This window comes from Eptesicus fuscus, chromosome 1 (genome assembly GCF_027574615.1).
Source record: "Eptesicus fuscus isolate TK198812 chromosome 1, DD_ASM_mEF_20220401, whole genome shotgun sequence".
Lineage (NCBI taxonomy): Eukaryota > Metazoa > Chordata > Mammalia > Chiroptera > Vespertilionidae > Eptesicus > Eptesicus fuscus.
This window is the reverse complement of record NC_072473.1, coordinates 24,914,480-24,935,557: the sequence shown is the minus strand read 5'-3', so window position 1 is coordinate 24,935,557 and position 21,078 is coordinate 24,914,480.

The window sequence follows — 21,078 nt, the reverse complement described above, 5'->3', positions numbered from 1 at the left end:
ACAATGATATCCTCATCACATGAGTTCCATAAGGGGAAGAAAGTGAGCAAGGGATAGAGAACCTGTTTGAAGAATCAATGGCAGAAATTGTCCTAACCTGGTGAAGGAATCAGTTACACAACTTCAGGAGGCACAGAGTCTCAAACAGGAAGAACCCTAATAGGCCCATACCAAGACACATAATAATGGAAATGCCAAAAAATAAAGACAAAAAGAGAATCTTAAAAGAAGCCAGAGAAATGCAAATTGTTACCGACAAACATGTTCCCATAAGGTTGTCAGCTGATTTCTCATAAAATACTCTATAGGCCAGAAGGGAATGACATGAAGTATTCAAGGTAATGACAAACAAGGATCTGAAACAAAGAAAGACTATTTTATCCAGCAATTCTATCATTCAAAATAGGTGGTAAAATAAAGAGCTCACCAGATTAAAAAAAAAAAAGGCTAAAGGACCTTATCACCACCAGAACAGCATTTCAAGAAAATATAAAGGGACTGGTATAATGAGAATAACACATAGATAGAGAAAAACATAGGCATAATAAAAAGGGTAATAAATAAGTACCTATCAAGAATAACCTTAAATGCAAATGGATTAAATACTCCAATCAAAAGACATAGGGTAGGCTGAATGGATACAAAAACATGACCCAATTATATGCTGTCTACAAGAGAAGCACCTCAGAACAAAACACTCACACAGGTGAGAATGAAGAGATCAGAAAAAAATTTCCATGCAAATGGAAATAAAAAAAGGTTCACATGAGTCATTCTCAAAGATAGATCACATGTTAGGACACAAAAGAAGTCTCTACAAGTTCAAGAAGATTGAAATTATATCAAGCATCTTCTCAGATCACAATGGAATAAAATTAGAAAGAAATTACAGTAAAAACATTCAAAAACCTTCAAATACATGGAGGCTAATTAGAATGTCATTAAAAATGAATGGGTTCCCACAGAAATCAAGAAAGAAATAAAAAACTTACTGGAAACAAATGAAAGTGAATACACAACAACTCCAAAACTTTGGGACACAGCAAAAGTAGTCCTGAGAGGGAAGTTCATAGCACTACATGCCTATCTGAAAAAAAAAAACAAACAAAAAAAAAAAAAAAAAAAAAAAAACAAGAAGAATTATGGATAAACTATTTAATCTTACAACTTCAAACATTTGAAAAAGAACAAGAAGAAAAGCCCAGTGTAAGTAGAAGGAAGGAGATAATAAAGATTAGGGCAGAAATATATGATATAAAAATTAAAAATATATAATACAAAAGATCAATGAAACCAAGAGCTGCTTCTTTGCAAACATAAACAACATTGATGAACCTTTAGCCAGACTCTCCATCAAGAAAGAAAGAGGGAGGACCAAAATAAACAAAATCAGAAACTATAGAGTTGAAGTAACAACTGACACCACAGAAATACAAAGGATTGTAAGTAAATGCTATGAACAACTATATGCCAACAAGCTGGACAATATGGGTAAAATGGACAAATTCCTTGAAAAATAAAATTTTCCAAAACTGAATCAGGAATAATCAGAAAACCTGAAAAGGCCAAAACACACTGATGAAATTGAAGACATAATAATAATAATAATAATAATAATAATATGACTCCCAGTAAACAAAATCCCTGGTTCAGGTGGCTTCACAGGGGGAGTTTTACCAAACATTCAAAGAAGAACTAACACCTATCCTTCTGAAACTCTTTCAAAAAAATCAAGAGGAAGGAATACTTCCAACCTCTTTTTATGATGCCAGCATTACCCTAATTCCAAAACCAGATAATGACACTACAAAGAAAGAGAACTAGAAGCCAATATACCTGATGAACATAGATGCTAAAAACCTTAATGAAATATTAGCAAATCGGATCCAGCAATATATTAAATAGATCATACACCATGACCAAGTGGGATTTATTCCAGGGACACAAGGCTGGTACAATATTCACAAATCAACAAACGTGATACATCACATAAACAAATTGAAAGACAAAAAAACACATGATCACATGAGTATACACAGAAAAAGCACTTGATAAAATCCAACAAGCTTTTTTGACAAAAGCTCTCAGCAAAATGGGAATAGAGGTATCACACCTCAACATAATAAAATCCATCTATAGCAAATCTACAGGCAACATCATACTCAATGTGCAGAAACTAAAATCATTTCCCCCAAGAACAGGAGCAAGACATGGATGTCTGCTTTCACCACTTATTCAACATAATAATGGAAGTCCTAACAATGGCAATCAGACTGGAAGAAAACATAAAAGGCATCCAAATTGTCAAGGAGTAAGTAAAACTGTCATTATTCAAAGGTGACATGATATCCTATCTAATAATAGACAAATATGCAAATTGACCATACCTCTGACACACCCACAAACCACAAGCCACGCCCACCATCCAATCAGAGGGAGTATGCAAATTAACCCAAACCAAGATGGCTACAGCCACAGAGAGCAAGGTTTCCTAGGTAACAGAGGAAGCCAAGCTTTCTGCCAGCCATTGCATGCCTAAGCCTCCACTCAAGCTACAAAGTTTCAATTATAGAAGGTAAACAAATTCAATCAAATGGCGGCAGAATGGAGCTTGAGAGAGCAGGCCAGGGTTGCCCCCAGCAACAGGGGAAGCAAAGCTTTCCGCACACCATGGCCGGGCCCACCCGCTTAAGGCAACAAAGTTTCCATTATAACCCCAACACAAATGGCTGCCAGCCTCCTCGGAGGGAGCCCCAGGCTTGGCTCCGCTCCAGGCTACAAAGTTTCAATTATAGAAGGAAAATAAATTCCAGATACCAGGGCCTCCGCTTGCATTGCCAGGGGTCGTGGCCCACCTGCAAACCACCACAGGCCCCTCACTCAGGCAGCCCCATGCCCTAAGGGAACCCCACCCTGATCAGGGACACCCTTCAGGGCAAACCAGCTGGCCCCCACCCCTGTACCAGGCCTCTATCCTATCTAATAAAAGAGTACAATGCAGATTGATCATCACTGCAACACACAATATAGCTGCCCCCATGTGGTCAAAGATCCTGCCCCCATGTGGACACAAGATGGCCACCACAAGATGGCCAGCAGGAGAGGGCAGTTGGGAGGCACCCGACCTGTAAGGAAGGGCAGTTGAGAAGGACCAGGCCTTCAAGGGAGGGCAGTTGGAGGTGATCAACCCTGCGGGAAAGGGCAGTTAGGGGTAACCAGGCCAGCAGAGGAGGGAAGTTGGAGGCAAACAGGCTGGCAGCAGAGTGGTTGGGGGTGATCAGGCTGGCAGGCAGAAGCAGTTAGGGGCAATCAGGAAGGCAGGCAGGCAAGCAGTTGGGAGCCAGCAGTCCCAGATCGGGCCTAAACGGGCAGTCGGACATCCCTTGAGGGGTCCCATATTGGAGAGGGTACAGGCTGGGCTGAGGGACAACCCCCCTCCGTGCACGAATTTCGTGCACCGGGCCTCTAGTTATACATATAAAACCCTAAAGGCTTCACCAAAAAATGACTAGATTTAATAAATGAATTTGGCAATTTAGCAAGGTACAAAACACACACACACACACACACACACACACACATACATACACACACACACACACACACACTCAGAAATTGATGGCATTTTTATACACCAATAATGAATTATCAGAAAGAGAAACTAAACAAACAATCTTATTTAACATTGCAACAAAAAATTAAAATACTTAGGGAATAAGCTTAACTAAGGAGATAAAAGTACAATACTTGGAAAACTACAGGATGTTGAAAAAAGGGATAGAGGAAGATATAAACAAATGAAAAAATATACCATATTCGTGGATTGCTATAATAACATCATAAAAATGACCATACTACCCAAAGCAATCTATAGATTCAATGCAATCCCTATTAAAATACCAATGGCTGCCGAGACCGGTTTGGCTCAGTGGATAGAGCGTCGGCCTGCAGACTGAGGGGTCCCAGGTTCGATTCCGGTCGAGGGCATGTGCCTTGGTTGGGGGGTGTGCAGGGGGCGGCTGACCGATGTTTCTCTCCCATCATCGATGTTTCTGACTCTCTATCCCTCTCCCTTCCTCTCTGTAAAAAATCAATAAAATAAAAAATAAATAAATAAAAAATACCAATGGCATATTTCACTGATCAAATACTGCAAAATTTATATGGAACAACAACAACAACAAAAGACCCTGGAGATCCACAGCAATCTTGAGGGGGAAAAAATGCAAAGTTGGAGGAGTCACAATAACAGATATCAAGTTATAGACTACAAAGAAGTGTACTCACAATAGCCTGATACTGGCACAAGAACGGGCATATAGATCAGTGAAACAGAAATCCACCCAAGCCATTACACTCAATTAATATTTGACAAAGGAGGCAAGAACATACAATGAAGTCAAGACAGTCTTTTCAATAATGGTGTTGGAAAAATTGGTCAGATACATACAAAAAAATAAAACTAGGTCACCAAATTACACTATACAAAATAATAAAATCAAAATGAATAAAGGCCTTAAATGTAAGTCATTAAAACATAAAAATACTGAAAGAAACCATAGGCAGCACAATCTCAGACGTCTCTCATAGCAATATGTTTACAAATACACCATTTAGGGGAAGGGAAACTAATGAGAAAATAAACAAAGGTGACTACATCAAAATAAAAAGCTTCTGCACAGCAAATGAAGGCATCAACAAAATGAAAAGGGAGCCCACTGTATGGGAGAACATATTTCACAATGATACATCTGTTAAAGGTTTAGTATCCAAAATATATAAGGAACTCATACAACTTAACAAAAGAAGACAAACAATCCAATAAAAAAAGTGGGCAAAAGACCTAAATAGACACATCTCCAAAGTGGATATATAGATGGCCAAGAGACATGTGAAAAGATGCTCAAAATCACTGATAGAGTGGTGCAAATTGAAATAAGAATGAGTTATCACCGCATACCTGTCAGAATGGTTACCACCAACAAATCAACAAATGACAAATGTAGACAGAATGTGGAGAAAAGGGAAACCTAGTACACTGCTGGTGGGAATGCAGAGTGGTGCAATCACTGTGGAAAAGAGTACAGTATTTCCTAAAAAAATTAAATATGGAACTGGCATTTGACCCTGTTATTCCACTTTTAGGACTATATCCTAAGAAACCTGAAACACCAATCAGAAAGAATGTATTTATCCCTATGTTCATAATAGGGAATTTATAATAGCTAAGATCTGGAAACAGCCCAAGGGCCCAGCTGTAGATGAGTGGATAAAAAAGCAGTAGTACATATATATTTCATGTATAGTGGATAAAAAAGCAGTAGTACATGTATGTACTACTGCTTTTTTATCCACTATACATGAAATACTATACATCAGTAAAAGAGAAAGATGTGTTACACTTTGAGAAAGCTTGGAGGAACTTTTTTATCCATTATACATGAAATACTATACATCAGTCAAAGAGAAAGATGTGTTACACTTTGAGAAAGCTTGGAGGAACCTGGAGGGTATTATGCTAAGTGAAATAAGTCAGTCAGAGAAAGACAAGTATAACATGATCTCACTCATATGTGGAATCTAATAAAAATAAACTGATGAACAAAATACATCAAAGATATAGAAAAATTGAACAGGCTGTCAAATCTCAGAGGGAAGGTGGGGCTGGGTGGGTGGGAAGAGATCAACCAAAGAACTGAGTAATCCATAAACACAGACAGTAGTGTGGTGAAGGTCTTGGCTGGGGTTGGTGGCGGGCCGGAAGGGGTCAATGGGGGAAAAAGGGGAACATATGTAATACTTTCAACAATAAAGTTTTTTTTTTAAAAAGAGAGATCCATTGTATCAGCTAAGACACTATTTCTGTAATCATAGAAAGGAGATGCTATAGTAGAGATATTAGGAATCAATGTTCACAATAGCCAATCATTCCCAGAAAGCCTACAAGTTGTCTGTTTACTTCAAGTATAGGCTAATTGAGAATTATATTGGTACATGCTAGGGTACAAGTTTTTCCCTCAAGGGAGATATCCTGTCCTAGATAATGAGCCTGAGGACTGCAGTGCTGAATTTTGTTTCTCAAAGCTTTATTTACACAAAGGACTACTATGTGACTGTAAAAAATAAGGAAATATTAACCTTTGCTATAGCATGGATGGCCCTGGAGATTATTATTTTAAGTGAAATAAGTCAGTCAGAGAAAGACAATACCATATAATGTCACGAATATGTGAAATCTAATGAACAAAATAAACTGCAAAACAAAATAAAACTAGAGGCATGGATACATGTAACATACTGACAGATTTCAGAGGAAAGGGAGTGATGGGGAATGGATAAAAGAAGATCAAGCGATTAGCCAAAGAACATATACGCATAGCCCATGGACAGACAACAGTATGATGAAGGCCAAGGGAGGGAAGGAAGGGTTGGATGGAGGTGGACAATGGCAGGGGAGGAGGGACATTTACAATAATGTCAAGAATGAGAAAAAATGTATCCCTCTTTCAAGCCAGACCTTCTATAGTTATTGAGTAGCTGTCAGTGAGTTATCAATTCTACTAGAATGAGGTCATTTACATATTGAATGAGTGTTCAATTACACAGGAAAACCATATCCTTTAAATTTTTGTTTAATGTCCAAGGTGTTTATTTTCCAAAGTAAAAGCAAATAGGTCTTGGGAATTATGGTGGAGGGTTATACTGAAGAAGCTGGAACATAAATCAACAATAGTAAAGTAATGGTATCAGGGATTATAGAAGTGAGAAGGCTATTGAATTTGGGACTAAAAGGGAATATAATTTTTACTATTTCATTTATGGCTGTTATGCCCAGAGTTCAGGGTCCCCAATAATCAACCACTAGGGAGCCTTTTCTCCGATGCAAAAGCAAAGAGTCTTTATTCAAACCCGGGCTTGGCTCCCAGCCTCTTCCTGACGCAGCAGTGGGGCCAGAGAGCGAACCCCGGGGGAGCGATGGGTTATAAAGGGTTGGACATTTGGGTGGGCTTAGGGAAGTGACGTGGGTTACAGAGATTGCCTAATTTGGACTGAATCTACTTCTCTACATTCCTATTGGCAGGTTTATGCAACTGTTACATTCTCGCGGTTTTCTAAGAAAAAGGAGTCATATACATAGTTACACAGGATGGAGGGTACAGTACATTTTGTGCTGTCCTGCTCTGCCCTTTCATTCCCCCCTTGTCTTGGGACACCCGGCTTAATCATGAGACGGTTTGCATTTCTACTTTGTTTCTTACTTCTGGCCAAGGTCTTTAGTACAACAGTCCCCAACAGTACTGTCCACAGTGAATTCCAGTTCCTCTCCTGCAGGTGTCGAGATTCCTCCTGGCCTGCGTGGAGCCCAGGCTAGGGATCTCACGGGTGGTTGCCAGGATCCAGGCTGTTTCCTGGTGCAGGAGCTGGGAGTGGTGTAGCCAGGTCTGGACGCCGTCTATTTCAACAGCCGTGGGCGTGCTCAGGATAACAGTGTAGCATTCCTTTCAGGTTGGGGTGAGTCCTTGGGCAGTGAATTTCTTTACCCACACCGAGTGCCTGGGCTGGAAGGGATGTACAGGGTCCGCAGTGGGCACTGGCAGAGCATCACGAACAAGCTTATAGGTGGCTCTCTGGGTATACTGCAGAGCCTGTAAGGACTTGAGTAAGGGAATGGTTGTGAATTCCAGCTTTCAGTTTCTTCCTGACCCTGGAAAGGAAGCGGCGGGGGGAGGTTTATCATATATGATCTCTAAAAGGGGGAAACTCCTACCGGTAGGGGGTACACCTGGCCCATAAGAGGGTGAAGGGCAGGAGGTTGGTCCAGTTTTCACCGGTTTTTAGGGTAAATTTAGTTAATTTTTTTTTTGAGTCTTGCTCATGCCTGTCCTAAGGCTTGAGCTATATTTTGAGATATCTTGGCTACAAAGGCGGGGCTGTTATATGATCCTATGATTACTGGCAGCCTGAATTTAGGTATAATCTTCTAGCAACTATAGAGGTAGTTTCTATCCTAGTGGGTATGCTTCAACCTGAGAAGGTGTCTATGAGAAGTAGCAGGTACTTGTACTCTGATGCTGGTGGTTTAATTTCTGTGAAATCTACCTCCTAATGTTCTCCTGGGGAATTTTCGTGGGGCCTGAATTTCTAGGGGGACTTTATTATCTTGCTTAGTATTTATCTGTGCACAAACTGTACTTCTAGTGACTATGCTTTTAATTATTTTATCTAAGAGTACTTGCCTTGCAGAAGTTCAGAAGTCTTGGTGACGCCAAGTGGGTAGCCTGGTATAACTGGGTAACTAACGTCCAATCTATAGCCTCTGGGACCAACAGTCTGTCATCTGGTAGGGTACACCAACCATCCGGTTCTTTAATGACTTGCTTCTGTTCTGCCAATTCCTCCTCTTGTTTGGTGTAGGAGGGGGTCTGCATAGGTCCAGGTATGGCAGGGTTACTAAAACTTGTAAAGGCCCCACTGGTTTTTGGGCGGCTTCCTTGGCAGTTTGGTCTGCGGCTCTATTTCCTCTGGCTTCAATTGTTTTCCCTTTCTGATGTTCTTTGCAGTGCACTATTGCAACTGACCTTGGGAGCCAGATGACCTTTAATGTGGCTAAAATTTCTTCTTTATTTTTAATGTTCTTTTTCACTGCAGTTAGTAACCCTCTTTTCCGGTGGATGACACTGTGTTCCCATCGGAGGGCCTGGATTAAGGCCAAAAGCTCGATTTTTTTGTGCTAAAGTTCCCCTATTCAGGGACTGCGCCCAAACGGTGCGGTCCAGGGTGACTACTGCTGCCCCTGCATATCGGATGCCATCCTGAACATAACTGCTCCCAACCGTGAACAGTCCCTTGTCTGGTGATGATAGTGGGGCATCTGTCAGGTCTGGGCTAACTATTTGTACTGCGTCTGTTACTTCCGTGCAGTCATGAATGGGTTTCTCTGGATCATCATCTGGAAGCAGGCTGGCAGGGTTGATGGCCAGTGTTTTATGGAACCGGACGCAGGGCTGGTCCAGGAGAAGAGCTTGGCACTGGGTGATCCTGGTGTTTGATATTTATCTCTCCAGAGCACCTCGAAGGAGGGTCTCTACACCATGGGGTGTAGTCAGGGCTAGTTCCTGGCCCAGAGTCTGCTTATCTGCCTCCTTCACCAGCGATGCTGTGGTGGCCACTGCCCGGAGGCACGCTGGCCACCCTGCTGCCACGGGGTCTAGTCTCTTAGTCAGATAGGCAACAGGTCTCTTCCAGGGACCTAGAGTCTGAGTGAGAACCCCTTTGGCAATGCCCCTTACCCCACTCACGTGGAGGTGGAAGGGCTTTGTGACGTCTGGTAAGGCTAGGGCAGGTGCTGAGATGAGAGCCTTCTTTAGCTCCTCAAAGGCCCATTGTTCTACTTCGGTCTAGTTCAGTGGCTGCGTTCCCCCAGTACTTGAGTCTAGAGGTTTCGCAATCTCTATGAGCCCCGGTATCCACAGGTTGTAGTATCCAACTGCCCCTAAGAATTCCCGCTCCATCCCCCTCAAAGGATATGATGGCAGTCCAAATAGTTTCTGTAGGAGGTCACATCTACACAGGGGGTACGGGCATTCTGGCATGACCAGAAATGAATGAGTTACCGTGTTCTTTCCGAGGTCCATAGTTCTTTTTGATGTCTAAAGAAAACAGGCAATTTGTCCGGTGGCTTCCTGGACTGCTGTCTTCTTAGAGGTTACGGGTCCCATCGGCTCTGTCAAGACTGAATAGGCTGTTCCAGTGTCCACCAGGAAACTAACAGGTTTGCTCCCCACTTGTAAGGTTATCCTGGAGGCTTAATGGAAAGGAACCCTGGTCTTGTCAGTCCTTTTTCTCTAAGTTAAAGACCCTTGGAGTCTGAGTCTCTCCTTTCTGCTTCTCTAGCTAACCTGCCAGGACATTTTCTCTGTTCTTTTTTTTATTATATATATAAATTTTTATAAATTTTATAATTTTAAATTAGTTTTTAAATTTTCTTCTATGTTTTTCAAAAATGCATAATCATGCTTCAAATTTTTTATTATTTTAAAATATTTAGAAAAGGCAGAGGGAGAAGGGAGCAGGCTCAGCCACTTGAATTTCAAACTGTCATATTTTTCCTATAGATAAGAATCTCATATTCTGATAAGCCTGGAAAGGGAAATTTCTAGCTGCCGCCTTTAAGCCCCCTAACAGAACACGGTGAAAAGTGTCCAAGGAGTCGCCGAGGGTTCTTGGGTCTCATTGGGGCAGAGGGGGTCACAAGGGAATTTTTCTCCTCGTTGCTGCCTCTAGCCACTTAAAACAACCCCTGGAGGGGAGGGACACCGGGTGGGCAGAGGCAGGGAGCATGGCGCGGGTCCCACCGAAGCGTTTTCATCTGGCAGTCCACTCTCTGTTCCTACTGGGAAAAGCGCTTGCCTCCTGCTAACGAAGGCGGCATGGGGGAACCGGTGACCCCTACACTGTAATCAGACTCCCTGATCTTTCTGAAAAGCCACTCTGCTTGAGTGTGTTTCTATTAAAAATTACTGATTTCAAAATTGTAATTTAAGAGTTGCCACACACACACAAGGACCAAGTGGCTTACAAAATATTTTCCTTTTATTTGAAAGGTTTTATAATGTACATTAATCATATTAAACTTAATGGCCAATTGAGACAAACACTTCTAAGACTGTTCCTCCACCACTGATTAAGACTGGGTGGTGGCAGGTGTCAGAAATAAGATTAATTTAGGTTTTGAGCTTGCTGGGCAGACTTGGTGACTTTGCCAGCTCTAGCTTCCTTTTTATAGTTAATTTTAGAATGTGGTCTCTGCTTTAAATTTCTTTGGATTACAATTGTTATAATTTTATATCTTTAAATTAATAAATATAGACAGAAACGTTGTTGGGCAGGCCGATTCCCCCTCTGACAGAGAGAAAACACCCCTGGGAAAAAAGAATCCCAGTGGCCACTCGGGGGGGTTGCTACCTGTCAGAGCACTCAGCCTTAAACAAATTAAATGTGTTGTTGTTGTTGTTTTTTATATATATATGAACAAATAATTATAACCAGGCAGATAACAAAATATCAAACAAACATCTGTCTTTATATCATTTCAGTAAATAAGTATTCTTACATTTTTGGGATCTAGGCAGATAACAGGAACACTGCCTCTAAGTCCCCTGATGGGGGTCTCCCTTTCCTATCGTCGCTTTTTCTGGCTTCTGCCATAGGCCAGTGGGCGGGACCAGTGTGTTGAAGGAAAAGTCATCCTGCAGTCCAGCTCGGGGAGGGACAGGTTATACATGGAGCGTTATTTCAGGAGAGGCAAAACCTTGATAAAAGCTCAGTAATTCAATCACACAGTCAAAGGTTAAACTGGAAGGGAAGAACCACTCAATGTCTTCTAAGAGGATTTTAACAAACTGATAACAAACTGACAAAACCTTGACAAATTAAAATTTAATAAATAATATATACATATAGGGCCCAATTATGATAGAAAACATAAGACAAAAAGACCAAACAATCCTGATACCAACATGACAAAACACAAAACAAACACCTGTTGAAGGGGAGAGCCTCCAGCCCCTTCTGGGGGGTCCCTCTCTCCTCTCGCAGGAGGAGATTTCTTGCGAGCTGAAAGACTGGATGGCCTCCTGAAAGAAAAGATTTTTAATCCAGTTACAGATGCTATTAGAATCAGAATGAGAGAGGAAGGGAAAGATCAGGTTATGCCCTCTATGAGGATCCTAATAACTGAAAACAGTAAGTTAAACAAATGGTTAACGGGGTCTATAAAGAGTTAATGGTAACTTCAGCCTTAGTTCCAGGTTGGACTATGATGTCACAGGCAGGGACAGAGCCTGTAAATCTCTCTGCCCTGTGAAGCTGTTAGCTGGGAGTCTCCCAGCACCAAAAGAGATAAGGAAGCTGTAAATAAAAGTTCTTTTGTTCTTTGAAATGTTATAAATGGATACTTTTAAATCAACCTTAGGACTTTAAAATTCAATTTAATACAGTAAATTTACAAATCACAGCAAACTGAAACCTTCATTTATACAAACAGAGGAATTTTTATTATCTAAGTGGGCTGATTCCCTCTCTGACGGAGAACAAAGGACTCTGAGAAAAAGGTGTCTCAGCAGCTGCTAAAGACCTTTGTATTCTGCCACAGCAGGTCCGCCCTATCTTTAAATAAATTAAACAGCAGAAAGAGATAATAAATATTTTCACATTTATATTTATATACCAAACAGTCTGAGTTTTTGACTCCTACTAGATATTTACCAGAGTTTAAACAGTCACCTGATTAATTTGCCTGAGGAAGCTCTATGGCCTGGGGGGGGATTAAGTTCCCCTTTCCACTCACTTGGAGTGGACTGAGTCTATCCCATAATGTCCGTCCAGTAAGTCCACAGAAAGACACAGAAACCAAACAGACAAAGACACCCAGGAACAGCTGGACGATGGCCCTGAGCCAACCAGCGGGAGTGACCCGCTTCGTCCCAGATGTTTGAGGGGAAGCCACTCCCTCCAGACGGGAGTTTATACACCCCTCCAGATGGAGAATCAGAGCGTCCTCTGACCCTCCTACCCAAGGTCCACCTGTGCGTCCACTTAGACCGTGGCTTCAGAAGCGAGCTCGCACAGAACAGACAATACAGACACTTAGCGCGGTCAGTCAGCAGTCAGACTCTTCGGATCGGGTCCCTCGTGGGTATTGGGGAACCCCGGGCGAGCCCCCAAATGTTATGCCCAGAGTTCAGGGTCCCCAATAATCAACCACTAGGGAGCCTTTTCTCCAATGCAAAAGCAAAGAGTCTTTATTCAAACCCGGGCTTGGCTCCCAGCCTCTTCCTGACGCAGCAGTGGGGCCAGAGAGCGAACCCCGGGGGAGCGATGGGTTATAAAGGGTTGGACATTTGGGTGGGCTTAGGGAAGTGACGTGGGTTACAGAGATTGCCTAATTTGGACTGAATCTACTTCTCTACATTCCTATTGGCAGGTTTATGCAACTGTTACATTCTCGCGGTTTTCTAAGAAAAAGGAGTCATATACATAGTTACACAGGATGGAGGGTATGGTACATTTTGTGCTGTCCTGCTCTGCCCTTTCAATGGCCCACAGATTTTGAACTAGTTGACATCCTTTCTTCTTAGAGTTTTTTCAACAAGCTAAGAACCTGGAGTAGGAACTCAGAGTCCTTTGCCAATAAGTCCTTAAATAATAGGTCTGAAACCTTCAGTTGCTTCATATTTTAAAGGATACTAGGGTGGTTTAAATAGGAACATAGAGGTCTCTATTTCCACTTTCAATACCACTCCAAATATATCTGTGTCTGTTGATCCTATAGCCAAAGGGGACTTAAGAATATGAGTGAACATATTCCGAATTCAGGGACTGTCAAGGGATCTGGGAAGTATAAGAACAACAAGGAAATTGAGGTGACATACCAAAGCTGTTAGAGGACAAAGGTAAATAGGGGAGGATTCTAGATCTTCAAGAGTTAGTCCTTCAGGAGAACATAAATATCAGCATTCCAATTATAACTGTTTGACAGATTAACAGGGGTTGTGGATTTAACAAAATCCTATGTTGTATAGCATGAATTCCAAGAGATTCAGCAATCCTATATAATACAAGGCTATTATGCAAATAGACTGACCAGTGGAACAACCGAACAACTGAACAACTAGTCACTATGACATGCACTGACCACCAGGGGCATGTGCAGAACATGGTGGGCATCAACTGTGGCAGGAAAGTGGAGCAGGTGACAGAGGGTGCCAGACAAAGGTGGGGTGCCAGTCACTGTCATTGGGGAGAGCCTCTGGTGATTATTGAAAATTCTTTGCTCCTGTGCACCATGGTCCCACCCAGCACTTGCACCTGCTCACACCCACTGCCAGTGCCCAGTGCTGGTCCTGATTGCTGGGCACCATCAGTGGGTGCAAGCAGTGGCTGCCACCCCTGATCGCCCCTGAGGGCTTCTTCTCCTTCCCCTGCTCCTGAGGGGCTATTGGGGCAGCAGCCAACGTTCACACCCACTGATGGCGCCAGCCCCAATCACTCTGCATCATCAGCAGGTGCAGGCAGGGCCAGCACAGTAAGCGTGTGGGAGTGGCGGCGGGAGTGGGGCTGCCAGCAGACAGGGGACTGGGATCGTGGAGGGAGGGGCCAGGCGGGGGTGTGGAGGATGTGCCTAGACCCACCCCTGTGCCTACGGCAGCCTCATGGCCCACATTTCCTTTCAAGGTGCACAAATTTGTGCACTGGGCCCCTAGTTAGACTATAAAGAAACAAAGCATGTATGTTATCTAACACCGTGGTTGCCAAACTGCGGCTCGCAAGCCACATATGGCTCTTTGGCCCCTTGAATGTAACTCTTCCACAAAATACCACAGCCTGGGTGAGTCTATTTTGAAGAAGTGGCGTTAGAAGAAGTTTAGGTTTAAAAAATTTGGCTCTCAAAAGAAATTTCAATAGTTGTACTGTTGATATTTGGCTCTGTTGACTAATGATTTTGCCGACCACTGATCTAACATCACCACCAAGAGGGTTTATGTACTCCCAGGAAATCATGGTGGGGTGTTTTGAATTGTTAAGGGTAGAATAGGTGGTCCCAGTGTCTATCAGAAAGATGGTTCAGTGCCCTATAACTGTGATTATTTCATCCAGTGTATTTAAGGGTATTTGGGGGTAGACAGAAGCAGATTCCTTTGGGAGTCATTGAGACTTGCATTCTTTTCTCTTTGCTTAATCTTTAGACCAATATCCTTTTTTCATATAGTATCTATAGGTGTTCTTATCTATGGGACATTGAAGTAAAGCTGAGATTGCTTGAAGTCTTTCATATGATTACCCTCAAGTGGTTTCAGTTGAAGAGCCATAAGTAAATGTTTAAATTTATTTTTATTAGCTTGTACATATTCATGGTATTTTGCTAAATTCTGGATCTCAGAGAGTAGGGAATTTTGGAAATAGACACAATATTTTTATTTATTTATTTATTTATATCATTGTTTAAAGCAGTGGTCAGTAGTTGACTAATGAGTTTGCCGACCACTGGTAGACTAAATGTTACCACGTAGTTGGAATCTGTGAGGATTAGGCAATTGTGGCATATTGTGTGCAAAGAGGTAAAGGGTAGTATATGACAGTGGTCGGCAAACTCATTAGTCAACAGAGCGGCAAACCGCGGCTCGTGAGCCGCATGTTGCTCGCAAGCCACAGTTTGCCGACCACTGGTTTAAAGTATTACAAATAATAGTACATACGTCTCCTTTTTTTCCCCATTGACTTTCCCCCAGCCTCCCCTATCCCCCCGCACATGACCTCACCCCCAACCCCAGTAGACACAATTTTTTAATATGTTCTCTTATTCAGCACAGGGCTCATTAACAAAGCTAGTGACTAAAGTGAATGTCATGTGATCATTTAGGATTAGACCTGAAGCATCCTTTTGGATGTTTTCCAAGCAGTGCCTATAGTTCAAGTATTATTCACCTTTTTGTGGTCTTCACTCCTTTTTTCCAATGTCCTTATCTCTGTGATATGTTATGGGTATGTTTTGCTTTACTTTAAGTCTTTGTTAATTTTGACACATTTGGTCTTAAGGCCATAGAACCCTATAGGGGTATCTTCAGGTATTCTAAGAAGTTGGACTAATTGGCACAAATCAGGAAGCCCTGGAAAATATACCCCTAAAACTAACTTAAATTTTTTTGGAAAATTATCCTTTTTTTTATATATATAAGGGAAATCCTTTATGATTGCATTTGAGACCAAGGCTTAAACATGACCTATTAGGGAAGGGGGTGGCAAATGAGGTTTTGCAGATTTTTGTGCTTGGGAATCTAGCACCAAGAAAGCAGGATCAAGGTTTGAAGTAATTATAGGAAATAAAAGCTGGAAAAATACTGTTAGCTTCAGGGAAAGACAGGTAAATACAAAGAGAGTTGTGACCTGGAGGTGAAGAAAACAGAAACAAGTTTCCAGGAGCTGAGGAAGGAGAGGGAATTGAGGAAGATGTGAGTGCTTTTGAGTTTAGAGTGGGTGAGAGAGCAATAGTTTAGTTTGGCAGATGGTCTTTCAGAGATCAAATAGCCTCAGGTAAGATAGACTGATATTTCTAAATGCCCTGATTAAGCTTGTATGAAGAAAGTAATTAGTCATGCATTGTATAATGATGTTTTGGTCAATGACCAGATGGCACATAAGATCTGTGGTCCCATAACATTAGAATGGAGCTAAAAAATTCCTATCACCTAGTGACATGGTAACTAGCCATTGTAACTTTGTAGGGAAATGTATTACTCATGTGTTTGTGGTGATGCTGATGTAAATAAACCTACTGTGCTGCCAGTCTTTTAAAAGTATAGTACTTATTATATATTCATGAAAGTCTTCTTTATTCTTAGAATTTGGGTGAATAGTACCATTCAGTTACGGAATAAATAAACAAAAATAAAAAATAACTTTCAATAATAAAAAGTATAGTACTTAAACTTATGTATTGTACATAATACCAGGTAATGAAAGGAAATGACTATGTTGCTGATTTATATGTTTGCAGTACTATAATTTTATTTTTATTTTATAGTGTGCTCCTTCTACTCATATTTACCATGTCTCTAGATCAAGCGTCCTCAAACTATGGCCCACGGGCCACATGCGAGTGCTTTTGCCATTTTGTTTTTTTTTTACTTCAAAATAAGATATGTGCAGTGTGCATAGGAATTTGTTCATAGTTTTTTTTTAAACTATAGTCCACCCTCCAATGGTCTGAGGGACAGTGAACTGGCCCCCTGTTTAAAAAGTTTGAGGACCCCTGCTCTAGATTGCATAATTTTCTCTTGGGATTGATTTAATCCCATCTTGTTTTGGATAGTAGCATGCTCTACAGGCTTGTAGCCTGGGAGCAATAGGTAATACCATATAGTCTAGGTGTAGTGGGCTATATCATCCAGGGATGTGTAAATGCACCCTATGATGTTCACACAATGATGAAATTGCCTAACAATGCATGTATCAGAACGTATCCCCCTCGTTAAGTGGCACAGTCAGCTTCTTCATACCATGAGAAATAGGCAAATTATTTAGAGGGAATTTTGAATTCCCAGGACTCAAGGGCCCACCCAACGATGAACAAATGTGGGAAGATCCCAAGAAACCTAGAGTCATTACAGTTACAAATTAACCTTAATGCAATCATGCTATATTTAGAGATACTTAACTGAATTAGTGCTCTAATGGTGAAGTGGGAGGAAAGGAGGAAATGTAACTGATAGAGTTGGTGTTACCCTAGAATTAGAAATTGAAATCTGAGATAAGATCTTAAATGAGATAGTAAGTAGTCCTGCTTGATTAATGTTCTAGAACAATTCTCTGGTCCGTGAAACCCCCACCCCAAACTCCACAGACCACCAAGGAATTGCCTCACACAATCCCCAAATTGGAGAGCAGGGGAAAAACCAGAGGGGCCACATAGGTCAAAGTAAAGTTTCTTTGCCTCAAGGAATCAAAGTAACTCCTTTCAACTGTGGACAAAAAGGGGCCACATGCTAACCTAATTCAAGGAAGGCCTGCTTGGTGGCCTTACAAATTCAGAGACCTAAAGTAATCACAAAGTATGATCTGAAATTAAACCTTTTAATTAAAAAGCAGTCTATGGTGAATAGTCATATCCTAGGCCAGTATATTCCCTGACAAATATCAACTTTGATACTAACTGAATCTATTGTCTTTTTGCATATAGGGAGTATACCTTTGGAATGTCAGGGTAATTTGTAACTTCCCTTTTCCTTTTTCACGGCACAACCAAAGCACCAGAATGCCAGGGTACCAGGAATGAGACCACAGATTCCCTCACAGTTATTCTTATCATATTAACTGCTGACTGTTAACTATCCTGCACCCACCTATGTAAAAGAAATGTGTCCATCATTTTACTTTTTATCCAACCCCAGAGGTTTCCCTACTTTACTTTCTCCACCTCCCTAATCTATAACCAATTGATTTCATGTGACACACTTAGGTCTCTTCCTTTGATTATAATGTATAAAACAAGGTGAAAAACTGTTGTTCTCCAGGAGCATTATCTCAATACATTGAGGTTCTGTTTCCCAGCACTTGTCAATAGTTTGGCTCAAATAAACTCACAAAAATTCTTTAGGTTTGAATGTTTCTTATGTTAACACATCAGATAGGGCATCCAGGGCACTGGTTTGAGAGTGGAACTCATCAAAGGACAGTTGAATTACCAAACAGAAGAGATGTTCAAAGGACTCATAAGGTGCTGTTATTTGGGTATTGATGATCTGAGTATATACTTGTAGGTGAGGCCCAATCTCCATAGGAGTCATGGCACCATAACTGCCACATAAAAACCAAATCCAGACTTTGATAAGGATAAACTATTTGATAAGGAGCAACTATTTGATAAGGAGAAACTATTTAAAAAAACTATTTAAAACTTAAAGGACTTATGCAGTAAAGGGAGAAGGACTATTGCAATAGGGAGAATCATCACACCATAAGATCTGCAATCACCTCAAAGGTTAAGCAGAAAGGACTTTTCTTTTATAGGGAAGAGTAAATAAGGCTCAGTCTAGAAAGTACCATGTATGACAAGGGGGATGAGAGAATAGTGTGATTGGACAATAAATCAGATAATATTTTACCCTGAACTCAGCCTATTCTCAGAGGGGGGTATTAAGGAGGGGGTCTATGCTGGCTCAGGGAAGGAAAGAAACTTAACCAAATTTTACTTTAAAAGTGTTTTATTCTGATCGATCAATGGAGACAAAACAGTTCACCTTATAATGTATGAGACAAAGAATAGGAATTCGGGTAATCTGTGTTTGGCCTTGTCATATAGTTAAACAAGAGGACCATTCGTGAGTTTTAGTCTAGTCATGTAGGGAAGGTTTATTTATTTATTTTTATTTTAAACATTCACCTGAGGATATTCTCCATTGATTTAAAAAAAAAAGATGAAAGGGAAGAAGGGAGAGAGAGAGGCAGGGGAGAGAGAGACATGGATGTGAAAGAGACACATCCACTGGTTGCTTTTCACAGGAGCCCCAATCACCAGGCTGGGATTCAAGCTCACAACTAAAATACATGGCTTTGACCAGGAATCAAACCCAAGACCCCTTGGTCTGAGTGTCAACACTCTATCCCCTGAACCAAACTAGCCAGGGCAGAAAGGTTTTTTCTTTGCAGTAAGCTATTTCCTTGATCAATGAGTGGGGAGATTAATTTAAATGTGAGTTTATAGGATCACAGGGCTGGGTAAAAATCAACATTGTCAATATGTTGATAGCTGTATGGGTTACAGCATGTACTGTTAGCTATTGTCAAAGCTCATCATTGCCCTAGCCGATTTGGCTCACTAAATAGAGTGTTGGCCTACAGACTGAAGGATTCCATTCTCTCTCACATCGATATTTCTCTCTCTCTGTCTGTCTATCTCCCTCTTCAACTCTCTCTAAAAAATCAATAGAAAAATATCCTTGGATGAGTATTAACAATAACAAAAGAAGCTCACCAATCTGTTCACTTAAGATCTGTATATGTACTTATATGCAAATTTTACCTCATTAAAAATATACTGATTTATTTTGGTAATATGGCTGCCCTGTTGAAATGATCTTCTAAAAATCAGTTCTGAAATTTTATATTCCATAATCCACATTAATATTTTGTTGATTTACATAATAACATTAGGATTGTTTCTGGTTATGGACCTACTAGTTTTCTTTTCTAAGACAGCACCAAAAAGTAGGAATATTATGAATGTGCATGCATGTGTGTGCGTGTGCATGTGCGTGTGTGTGTGTGTGTGTGTGTTTATGTATGTAGTGTTAAGGAAAGGAAATCAGAATACTTTTCATTCTAATGTTTAAAAAAAAGAAAAGGAAATCAAAATTATTAATCCTGATTTAAGAGATGTTATTTTTTTTGATGGTCAGTTTTTCTGGAAACTTTGACATTGTCCCTGTGTAAGAAAATCCTTCTGGAAAATCGATCTACATTGACAAAACCAAATGAACTAGAACCTTTGTGAAAAGTCATAGTTTATATTCTGCATCTATATTCAGACCTGAATTATCCATACTGGTTAACTGCTTTGATGTACATTATTAAGTAATTTCTTTTATTGTAGCCAACTTCTTTTCATTCTGATCATATTCACATAAGCAAACTGAATGAGCCACCCTCCTGACCCATATGATTATTTTAGTTATCTTTATGATCTGTGAAGTTTGTTACAAGATTAGTCCAGCTGTGACCAACAGTGAAGATTTTGAAGATGGCATTATTGAATCAGCAGTGTCATAGTCTGCACATACACTGATCCAGACTATCTGCTGCTGATTTTTCCCCTTGGAGTCCATATTATTTGTTATTGTTTTTGTATTTATATTTATGAAAGAAATTGACAGTTAATTCCCAGTTCACTGTATACTATGAGGATACAGTAAGTATTTTAAGCTAAATGTTTCATTTGGTGTTGTATTTATAAATAATAATGGCCCAATTACATAATTTTACATTAATCGAATCTTGAATCAGTATAATTTATATGCAGTTCATTTTTTACTATAATAATATAACATTTCAATCCTAGTTTCTCATTTTAATTAACACTAGGAAAATTTTCTTTGTGAACGTTTAAAATATAAATATAACCAGAGGTTTTATAACTTAAATAATGATTTTTTTCTTATATTTTCTAAGCAATAGCTCTACTTTTTAAAGGAGTGCTACTTATGCTAATCCAAGATTTAAGCTATCTCTCCATGTTGTTTGAACACTGGGTAAATAATTTTTTACAGTTACTCTTGCACCAACATAGTCTATATTTTTCCTTTTAATATATTTGATTGAGCCAGGAAAATATATACCTTTTTGTCTTAAGAGACTATTATTCTTAACATTACCTTCATGTTCATATCTTCATATTATTTTAAGTGGTATTTAATAGAAAATTACTTAAATGCAGGAAATATCTATAAAAGTTAAATATGTTTTGTCATTTTCCATTATATTTTCTGTAACTGTTATATAGCTCCTGTGTTTATGGCCCAAGTG